Below are 8,363 nucleotides of genomic sequence, written 5' to 3'. Positions count from 1 at the left end.
CAGGACGAGACGGGACGAGACGAGACGAGACGAGACGAGACGAGACGAGACGAGACGAGACGAGACGAGACGAGACGAGAGGTTCAAAAAGGAAGCAAGATTACCAAACAAGATTAAACGAGGTGAAAGGAAACAAGGAGATGAGATTAAGAAGACAGGAAATAAGATGAAAGGGGGGAAAAAAGAGATGAAAACAATACAAGGAAGGACACAAGACAGGAAAATGTGATCGGAGTGGATTGATGATACAGGAGGGGAAAAGAGGACAAGTCCAAAATGGAAGAAAAAGGAGGAAAGAAACGAAAACCAGGAATAGAAGAAGAAAGTAGAAAAGTAAATAGTGGGAAGAGGGAAGACAGAAAAGAAGAAAGAAGAAGGAACAGGAAATGAAAGGCACGAGAGGAGACAAAGTGAGGGAGTGAATGGGAAAAGCAGAAGAGATCAACTGAAGAGAAACCCAAGAATATGTAATAGGCACATGAAAAGAAAGAAGAGTGGATAAGATACCCCAAAAATGAGAGAAAGGACAGATGAGAGAAGGAAGAAGAAGAAAAGAGAGAACAGGAGGAGCATGAGAAGTCACTTGTTCTTTACCCAGGGGGGAGGCGCAGCAGGGGGAGGTGGGCTCCTCATCCCTCTCTCCTCCAACTGAGCCTCCTTCTTCAAGGTCAGGAACACACCCACACACACACACACACACACACACACACACACACACACACACACACACACACACACACACACACACACACACACACACACACTAGCTCACTCACACAGGCGTTTGGCAGACATGAGACACACACACACACACACACACACACACACACACACACGCACACACACACACACACACACACACTTAGTCGAGCTCAAGTAGAAAAGACGCCTTCTGCCCGTTTTTTTCTCTCTGACTCTATGTACCAACCAGCCAAGTCTCAGTCAACCATCTGGAGATAAAAAACATTCCTCCCATACACACACACACACACACACACACACACACACACTGTGTGTGTTTATGATAATAGACCAAATGCCTCTATTGATTCTTTCTCTTTCTGTGTCTTTCTGCGTCTGTGTGTGCATGTAAAATCAGTTTCATTGCTGCATGAAAGACTGTTCGCTTCTCATCTTTAAAATAGTCAGCTGTTGTAATTATTTCTTTTCTCTTTTTTTTTTAAGCTTCTCCATTCTAATGTATTTTCCACTTCGGCCAATCTGTCTTTAATTTGATTAGAAACACGAACAACAAAAATATTATGGCGGAAAATGAAATGCTTGAACCAGGCTGATTGCACACAAGAAATGAGGCGCCAATCCACAGTTAGTCAGGCTGTATAGCAGGAGCTTGATAGAGGTGGAAATTGAAAAACTTGACTTCTGAAAAATAACACCTCCTGTCCATGAAAAATATCAGATGTGCAGATATTGAGGCTTTCAGGGCAGATAGACAAAACATTTCCATGAATGCTCATTTTGTCTTTCCACGATCATATTTATTTAGAAATTGCATACAAATGGGTGACAGCAAATGTCAAATGATCAGTTTTACAGACTTTCACTTCTTGTCTTGTTTCCCACTCTCTTTGACCACGTGTGTTTTTCACTGGTAGTGCTGGGATATCTTCTGGTCCATGCATTGGCTTCAGGCTACAGTTCCCAGTGATAACTCACTCTCCACAAATGATAATAATGGCCTTGACATATTTATTTGTAAGGCTGTCCTTCAGAGAAACCTCAGCTGTTTCAGAAAAAAAAAGAATACAGACTAAAATTACTTGTTTTGCCCCCCCCCCCAAGAACAAGTTTAAGAAAACAGAACAAAAACACCACATGCATGTCAGACAGATGTGAGAAAATATGCTCCGCTTTGTCAGAAGCACGATGAGTGTATGCATTTGAGGGATGATACTAAAGCCACAAGCACACATTCAAAAGGCTCCAAGTGTTGACTATTGAGCGTGGCTCAGATGGTCGAGCAGATCTTCTTCCAATGCCAACGTTGATGGTTCAATCCCTCGTCTTGCCCACATGTCAAATTGTCCTCGTTCACAAGCCCATAATTGATCTCAGTGGAGGTTTAGCGCCACTGGTGTGGGTGTAATGAATAATGTAAAGTGCAGTGAGATTGCAGAAGCAATTCAATTGCAACACAACAAATGAAGTCAATTTACTATTCCATTAACAGATGCAGCTTTTTCAATCAAGATATCTGAGCAAAGGTTATCCACATTGTTCCCTTTAACAATAATCATGATATGACTGAAGCATTGGAGGTAAAGGACCAACACAACATTTTGCATTATTTCAGTTTGAATTGTTGTGTGGGCGATACTCACTTCACAATGAATAAACCCGGGTTCAGTCCAGGCTTCTGTAGAATATAGATTGCTTGTATCAACACATTTGGCTGATCTATGTTTAAATATCATAGACTCTGACAGAGTTCTTACGCATGAAATATGATTCCAGATCCCCTCCATCACACTAGATAGTGTCACAATGTTGGGAAATGATCTATTCTGCCATAAAGAAGTTATTAATGTGTAAAGCAAATACCTGAATTTTACTTCAAAAGAAATGAGATATCTGTCTGAGACATTCTTTTACCACATTAAAGTACAACTACGTGAAACCCATTGAAAGCACCACTATTGTTATAATTTTAGGTATCAAATCAAGGTACATTTTGGGAGAATATTGACATATAAAAGCCACGGTGACATTCTGGATGGACCCATATAAGTTGTGCACAAATGTGACATTGTATATAATATCATACTGAAATGAGCACTAAGTTAAAAAAAAAACAATTGAACAGGGAAGACACTTTGTTTTAACACAAACATGGATATCGCTTTGCTGAAATCTCTGAGTTCATGCCAGTTCTTTTGCATCCCTCTGAGACGCAAACAGCTCTGACAAAACGGCAGCATTTGACACCAGGAAAACCCGATTGAGCCGTCGTCCCTGACTCCTAAAGTACATTTAACATTTACACCACCCAAATCTAATTCCAGCAGCCTGTCTGGAGGTCAGGGGCAACTGATGCAGAACAATGGACCATGGCTGCAAGTCCAGATCTGTTCTGTTGATTTTCTTCACTACAATAGTTATGAATAAATTCCAACCACTGCCGAAGGTATGGAAAATATACGCTCCTGCTGTGATGATGATTGTGGAGAATAAAGGCCAACTCCTGTTCGTTTGGTGCCTGTTTAACAATTCATTGAGCCGAGGTGCATGAAAGCATACTAATTATGTTCTTTCATTTATTTATTGGTTTGAATTTAAAATAATTGATTTCTATTTATTATTTTATTGTTTATTTGATGTTGAACTAAGTGATTGTTGATACCTGAGCTACTCTCCAGGAGAAGCAGCGAAGGATCAGCAGGGTTCAAACCTATAATAGGATGTAGAGAGCAGGAGTCCTCCCCCCTCGATAAAATATTCCTCCTCTCCCTTTGGGTTAAATTTGTCTCCCCTCTCTTCTCTGCACTCTCCTCCCCTCCTCCTCTACGTCTCTCTCTCTCTCTCTTTTTTAACTGGCTGCAAATTCACTGCTGTTCATTACCCAGGCAGGGTCAATTCCCCAAACAATGTGTTTGGTGCCACAATAAAAAGGGTGTTTTTTATGGCGTGTAGCAGTAAAATGCTATTAAACAGATAAAACACCGGCAACGAGCATCAGGAGGATTATAAAAGGAATTGCCTTGATAAACTCCACATATCTGCGTGATGACACACCGGCAGCTCTTCTCTCCATTGCTCGGAAGAAGGAGGAGGAGGAGGAGGTGGTGGAGGAGGAGGAGGAGGAGGAGGAGGAGGTACCAAGGAGCACATGGTCAAAGGATTTTTGTAGCTCTATAGTACCACCATGTGGTGAAGTTTAAAATCTATTTGTCTTTTTTTTTTTTTTTTTTTTTTTTTTGCTGCGAGATAAGAAATATTTAAATCCATTCAGAATACTAGTCCTATTTAATCACACTGTGGTTGTGTAATGTATTGCTGGATTGACATTACCAGTGTGTATCTGTTTTATATCTTCTGTCCAAATTCACTATCAAGTTGTGATGTATAGAACATCAAGAAAAGCGAGTGGGGGCAGAAAAAGTACAATTAATGTGTTGCTGTCATTTATGGGAATAGCAGTCTGTGGGTCAGACAGTGGTGGGTCGTCGGGGCCTGCAAGGCCTTCTCTGAAGAAAAATATCTGAATTACAGACTGATGTTAATCATATTCTGTCCATGAATACTTAATAAATAATTGCAAATGGTCTTTATGATTCCTCTCATTGCTTCTCCCCTGGTTGCACTGCTTCCAGACATGAATTTTCATGTTGAAGCTTTTATCTAATCACATTTCTGCCATCACCTGTTGCCAGGGTGAAGAAATCCACCCGAGGCCTCCACAATCAGTTCTGCAGGCCTCTGCAGCATAAAATAAAAACAGGATTGTGTTGGCACCACAGGGCTTGCCAGCAGGCCTCGGGTAACGTCGGCGTATTCACACCTTCTGATTGGATGGTCAGAGTTTACTCGCCAGCGCAAGCTAACATTTTCCAGATTTCAAGACCACGAAAAGCCGACATTTGTCTCTCTCCTCAATCCCCAGAAGTTTCAGAAATAGCACCTGCTATTTTATGCAGCTGCAGCAGTAGGAGATATGCACTTTGGATTTGTTTCATCAGTAAAGGTATTGATTCTGGCTACATGAGTATCTATCGGTGATGAAACAGCTTTTTACTGCATATCTGCATAATAACATGGATTTTACAGCAATAAAAAGTTATTAGTAGTAGTAGTAGTAGTAGTAGTAGTAGTAGTATTTTGGGTTTAACTGCAGTTTGTGTCCATAAAGTTGCATTACTGCCATCTGCTGGTTCTATCTATCTACACTGTTTCCCACCGCTCCCATCGTCCCTGATGACGGTTTCCCTTCTTCTTCACTTGGCATCCGAGAAGTTGCACTACCGCCATCTGCTGGTTCCAGCGTCCATACCACTCCCACCACTCCCAAAAAGGGAGAGTGGTGTGTGTGTGTGTGTGTGTGTGTGTGTGTGTGTGTGTGTGTGTGTGTGTGTGTGTGTGTGTGTGTGTGTGTGTGTGTGTGTGTGTGTGTGTGTGTGTGTGTGTGTGTGTGTGTGTGTGTGTGTGTGTGAGAGATTGAGAGGTGAATTGATTTAGACTGAAATGCACGGCCTGCCACTGGCTGTAGGTGGTAATAAAATAAAGTAGTAATAAAGATTAATTCAATGTGGACTGACTCCCATAACACCTTCTTGTTCAGTTTCAGCTTTTAGACCGCTTGATATAATTCTATCTCAGAAAGCTGCTCATTATTTGTCAACTTTTATATGATTTGCCGTTTAAACTCCTTCCTGCAGGGTGTGCATAATACTTGATTTGGTTCAACTGTTCCCCATTAGCTCTTTTTGTACTCAAATTTACCTGTTTAGGTCTTCCATACTGATTTGGTTCTGACTGTCATGGATCAGCTGACAGTAAGTCTACGTGGACAAACGGCAAGAAATCATTTGCCAGAGACTCTCAAGGATTTTAAATCATTCTGGACTGTAGATCAGACTGTAGTTCTCTCAGGGTTGATACCGATGAAGCACTTAATGTAGTAATGGAGAAAGAATACATTAGTTGTGGTCGGTAAACATCCTTTAAAGTGAACATATAATCTCATCACATTCATCACAGAAACATTTTCTGATGCACATACATAATAATGATCATAATGATGATAATAATCTGTCTCATCAGTGTGAGTATGACATGATTTTGACAAACTATTTTATCATTAGTAGAAATGGAACATGGATACAAAAGACCAGTATTACCATTATAACAGTATCTGAGTTGTTTGGTTGGAGACATTCTGAGACATTTGCATTACATGAAAACAGGATTACATTGCGCTTTTATTCGCATTTTTTTAATCCAGGTGTTCAAACTTCAGAATAAGAACGTTGACCACAATGTTATCCTTCAATGATTTCCAGATAGTATATTGAATGTACAATTATGCTACAATATATTTCATGACACCTGGTAGGTAATGACAACGCATTACTCAAATATACCAATATATTGCAGTTGCTCACACCAAAACGGAAATGAAATAAAGTGTTGCATTGGCCTTCTCTTTAGGCTAAATGTCCTGTTATTAATATAGTTAGAGGACAATGCTGATAATTTTGAAGACCATTGTATCTCTTATTCAATAAAAATGCACTGAACGAAAAAACAAATGAAAGGTCAAAGTTTCTTAAAGGAAATCTATTGCAGATGTGACAACGCCAATGTGCCTTCTATGATCCCTCTGCTGACCTTTCTGAGTACTACTCTAACACTGAAAACAGTAAAATACAGTAAAATTGGCATTTTAATCACTATTTAAGAAACTCGCTAGTTTAGTCCAATTCTTTTCATGTTCATAATAATGTGAAACGTGAAATTTTAATGCTGAAAACTTAGAATTAACTCAACTGCCTGCAGGAAAACAACACTTGAATGATGCATTAGGCATACAACTGTGGTTTGCATGTGCTTTTTAATATGCAAATGCATTATTCCAGGTTGTTGCACATAGTGAATGTTGCAAATGACCTTTTTTATGCTATAATTTACCTGCCTTTACAAAAACAATTCTCACTCATTTAACAACGCTCTCTCAGAGGATAGTCAAAATATTATTTTATTTTACTGTACAAAATATGACGTGTTTTTACAGCAATTTGTTACAGCGTACAGCCTGACATTTTTAAACAATAACAAAACTTCACGTCTTGCGTTCTCCTTCATAACATCATTGCAACACCTTGTTGTCATGGCAACATGTCCTCTTCTGTATCTGAGCTCATCAACTGAATACATTCAGCGCTCAGTCCAGTCGTACGACAGCATCTGCTAAGCAAGGAAACGTCAGCTCAACTTCACCTCCACGCCAGAAGCGCAAAATGTCAAAGCTTGGATCAGAGAAAGACAATTTTGAGCAGGGGAAACGCTCGGCACGGAAGAACAACAAGGTCCCCAAGTCAAAAAGAAATGCCAAGGAAAAGAAACTTAAGCCTGCCAAACAAGTGACCTTTGGGGCCCTAGTTCACATACGTCAATATTCTGTTCATACTGGAGAAGTGCTGTCAGACACAGTAGGCGATGTGCATTACGAAGACGCTGGCAGCAGCTCCAGAGAAAGTCCAGAGAAAGCAGCAACAGTTAACAACAGTTGCGTCGCTTTGTGGGGAACAAGGACGAAGAGATCGCCACACTGATGATGCCACGCTGCTGTGTGACTGGCTTCCAAAGAAATGTCCTCCCTGTGGACAAATAGGGAACTAATAAAAAAATTGAGATTAACATTTGTTTTTTTATTCATCTTTTTAGACTTCCCAATGTTTTTTTTTACTGCACCATCAGCCCTCTGTTTAAGCGGTGCTCCGCTTGTCCTTTGCTGCCCTCTGGTGGTTACAGTGGTAACGACCGCAAATGAAAACCCATTTTTCTAAAGCCAAATATTCTTAAGCTTCTCAGTAAACTTTGACGGTGCATTGTGATTATCCGACCACTTTTTCTCCTCCTTAGGTGATCTATAGGTGGAGCTGAAAGCTTGCCTGTATATTATCAGATTCTTTATGAGCCTGGAAAGATTTAAGGAGAAGATTTTCCAAAGCAGAATCTTAGTTTTATGTCCCCTTGTCAGCTACCAGACCAAATGTTCATTTTACGTGTATCGTTAGGGTATGGGTTATATTTACAACCTTTTATTAATGTTAATAGTGGAACATGAAGAAAAAACACTGTATGTCTTTAGAAAGAGAATTAACATAGCTCAAATGTTGGAATAAATACATTCGCTCAGTGGTGTCAAACACATTGCATATTTTTAATAAGTAACTGTTATTCCATATTTGTTCGCCCACTGAGTCAGGCTGTTTTAATATGATCAGAAAGCACAACACAACACTGAGGCCAAAACCCTCAGAGCTGATCACATTATGTAGGGCGGGTGAGCTTGCTACCTTGTGCTAATGAAATCACATTGGTATTAAATCCATATTATGTGCATGACTAGTGTGACATAAACTGTCCAGTCCGAGAGACAAGTCTGATAGAAGCATTGTGACAAATAGGATTGCACATGTTTCATTTAAGAAATTTCCGGTGTTTTTTCATGACATATCTGTTTGTCAAAGTATTAACATTTTCAGAATGCACTTATACTTATCTGCACTAAAACAAAGGGAAACGTCTGGGCTGGCATATAAACGTTCACACAATTACACGTTGTGCAATAGATCCAAATAGCGGACTTATGTTTGACACCCCACAAAAAACTGAGCCAATTA

The sequence above is a fragment of the Lipophrys pholis genome (assembly GCF_963383615.2).
Source record: "Lipophrys pholis genome assembly, chromosome: 13".
NCBI lineage: Eukaryota > Metazoa > Chordata > Actinopteri > Blenniiformes > Blenniidae > Lipophrys > Lipophrys pholis.
This window is presented reverse-complemented; position numbering follows the sequence as displayed.